The sequence below is a fragment of the Triticum dicoccoides genome, unplaced genomic scaffold (assembly GCF_002162155.2).
Source record: "Triticum dicoccoides isolate Atlit2015 ecotype Zavitan unplaced genomic scaffold, WEW_v2.0 scaffold175511, whole genome shotgun sequence".
NCBI lineage: Eukaryota > Viridiplantae > Streptophyta > Magnoliopsida > Poales > Poaceae > Triticum > Triticum dicoccoides.
Window position 1 is genome coordinate 450 of NW_021223490.1, and position 3,387 is coordinate 3,836.

The 3,387-nt window shown below is 38.4% G+C and overlaps 1 long non-coding RNA gene across 1 annotated transcript; it reads right to left on the reverse strand.

Annotated features, from left to right (window-relative positions):
- Positions 1 to 210: 210 nt before the first annotated feature.
- On the reverse strand, positions 211 to 3,381 carry LOC119344603. Its single transcript, XR_005166738.1, has 3 exons — positions 2,616 to 3,381; positions 1,477 to 1,552; positions 211 to 675 (listed from the first exon to the last, which is right to left on the reverse strand). It is a non-coding gene; the product is annotated as an uncharacterized LOC119344603 (long non-coding RNA).
- Between the last annotated feature and the right edge of the window lie 6 nt (positions 3,382 to 3,387).

Genomic DNA, 3,387 nt, shown 5'->3' on the forward strand with positions numbered 1-3,387 from the left:
ATGGTCCTTGTTGCCCTTATGATGGAATACATGGTGTTTCATTTTACGTGCTTCAAAGAAGCAAAGCGCCGTAAATAATTTGTTGACCAATACTATGTAAGCATGTTGTGAATTGTTCAGGCAATCGACTCTCTAGTAGCGACAAACTGATAACAAATTAATGCATAGTCTCGCCGTTTTCATGATGACTCTCTAGTACTTGAGTAAAGCTACAAGAGCAATATACCATCAATTAACACAAAAGTAGATACTGTATTACTCAGCGCATGAATACTAATACTACATTAGAAGTGGAACAAACCGCCAATGCCGCATGGATAACATACACAGAGATCCCATAAGCTTTCTCCTAACATTAAACATGTCCAAGCAGCAATCTTTCCCTAAGAATGTATCATCTAGCTACTAAACGTTCGGTGATGGACGTTACATGCTGATTAATTTTGCAAATTTGCTGGAATGCTCTGCCGTGAACCTATCGCCTAGAAAATCTCCACAACTTGCCCTCAAAACGGGATACAGTAAGTTGATCACAAAACTCCATCAGACCAAGACATCTCCAGATTTCCCCCAAAATGAGAGTTCAGTAAACTACCACCATCAGCTTCCTAATTGATTACCCCACAAAAAAACTTCATAACTGATTATAGAGCAGCATCTGCAGTTCTGAGAAACCTGGAAACAAAAATAAGAAACATTAGGCACATTTGAGTAAACATGTCAACGGAATGAGTGATATGGAAAAACAGCAAAACGAAATTCAGTGAACAGAAACGCGTCTACAATCCATCAATGTACATTTCCAAAACTGAAATAATATAGTGAAATATCACCTGGATAACACGTTTATATTCTATCCAAGACCTGACTGTAGCAATAAATTAGGCCGTGGTCAATTTTAAGAAAGATCAAGCTTCAGTTTCAGGCTTTAATAGCTGGTCATAATATTTCAGGAAAAGGGAAGACAACGGCCATCATGATGACAAGGCTAAATGTCCTTCAGATTCTAACACAGTGGTCACCAGATGAACATGGCTAGCCATCCTTTGTGCCTGATAGTTCAGAAACACTAATACATCTGAATGGAGGGATGGAAAGTTCATGCTGACACAACCGATAATTTTTGGCTACGTGGCAAGTTGCTGCCAGAAGAATATGAATATACAAAGTTCAGGTAGCACTCAATAACTATTCTATGGAGTGAATATGTTACTAGTCTTCCCAGAAAGCATTTCTAGCTGAATTGAAGCACCAAACTAGACACTATAAGCAATATGTTGGAAACTACACAGAACCTGTTGAAAATAACTGCAGTAATTGTTCTTTCAGTCCATAAACTGCATGGATTGAGTAAGGGAACTTGTATCAAGAATGCACCATCCTAAAATTGTGGATGGATCATACAACAATTGATCAATAAAGAAGCATGCATGAGCTAACACAAAGTGGAGAGAGATCATCAGCTGGAATTGGTACCTTCGTCCTTCCTACGGGGTGTCTGAGCGAACAAGAACATCTGCCAAAGTCTTGTTTTTCTCGGCGTTCATCTTGCCTGAAAAGGTTAATTTGATCAATATACTATAATTTGAACAGAAGCAGCAACGATACTAATGTAGCAAAATATATAACAGTATAAATTCATGTGCATCGCATACAAGAATTAAGATAGCAAAAAATATGATGATCATAGGAGGTTCTCAAGAATTCAGCACCGTACCCATAAGTGATGTCACTATAATAATTAGAGGCAGGTAGCGATTGAGTAGTGTAGAGGAATTATAAAAAAGGGATACAACTACTCAAGTTACTTTCTCAAACTAAATTATATAGATATGGAAATATAATGTACAGTAGAACATATTGTACTGTCAAAGCAATCAGAACCTTGTAAAAGTTTCTGTTCAAAAGCTAAATCACTTACACCACCGCGAATATGTTTCAAGGAAAACATTTGATTTGGAAGTTTCAAATAAAAGAATTGTCCCATTCCATTTGGATACTATTGATTACAGCTTATGGAATGATATATTGGTGGCTAAGAGAATGCATTGTTTAAACCCAAGAAAATAAACAGGGACAGAAGTGGGGATAATAATTTGTGTTTTGGATATGATTGATTACAGCTTGTGGAATGATATCTTATCACTGCATTGTCTACAATCTTAGCCCACTCCACTGCAACTAAAGACAGAACTCAAACACTTAGATAGCATATACTTCCTCAATACCAAGACCATGTTACAAAATAAATACACTACAATCTAAGCTGTAGACAAACGGATCCATCCCTGCTACACATTCGGTATAGAAAATTAAATCAAGAGTATATTCTGCTGTTTGCTGAAACTGTAACATGTAGCAAATTCGCCATGTTTTGGATTTCGACTGATACAATAATCGCATGTAGTTCCAAAACTGTTTTGATGACAGCAAAATAATGAACACAAACATCACATTGGAGTGTCATGCATGCTATCATACCACCATATAACTTTGAAAAGAGCACACACATGATATAATTGCAGTGTTCATGAGATTATAACACCAAAAAGGCACTTATAACAAGAATGTTTGACAATTTAGAGATTCATAGATGAAATGATAGAAGGACATACCCGGTTCCGCGCGCCACTTATATCAGTCCAATTAGCATGTGGGGGCAGTGGCCGCTGACCAGTGAACACATTATCCCACAAACTGTGCACCAGAATTTGTTCATCGGCGGTAGGCCCATACAGTGGAATTAGGTGATTTATTAGCTGCTCTATTTGAAAAATGCTGTAACCCATCTCAAGGTACGGATAAAGATCAGCATATGATGGATCAGCATATAATGGTCCATAGGGATGTTCAAAGGGATCCCTACAGAGTGCAATCAACCGGTTTCCGAGTTCATAAACAGTATTAAATCGAGGAACAACAATTGGGCGTTGATGGGTCAGGATGGCTCCATTTCCAGACTGCTGACGGATCATCTCTTGATTGTAAGAAGCCCAATAATCGATCAATGGATGAAGACCTGCAGGTGTTAACAGCTCCTGGGGGAAGATTAGCCCCAATGCCTGAAACACGTAGTAACTTCGCGCTGCAGCTGGCGTTGCATAAAAGTGCTTGAATTCAGTCCGAAACAGATAATTGTATGACTTGTTCCTCTGAATCCTCTCCTCCGGAAATCTGGTGGCTGAGTGGTTTGTAATCAATCTTTTATCTATGTTGGTTGCTCTCTGTAAATAGCGTAGAAAGTGTGCGAGATCAGCGGGCAAATTTACTTCCTCGATTGGCTTTCCTGTTGTTATGAGAACTGCAAGTTTGAAAAGCTCATAAATTGAGAGATAGGGGCACCCAGTTTCTTCTCCATTGTTGATTAGATTCGTATGCTTGAACATA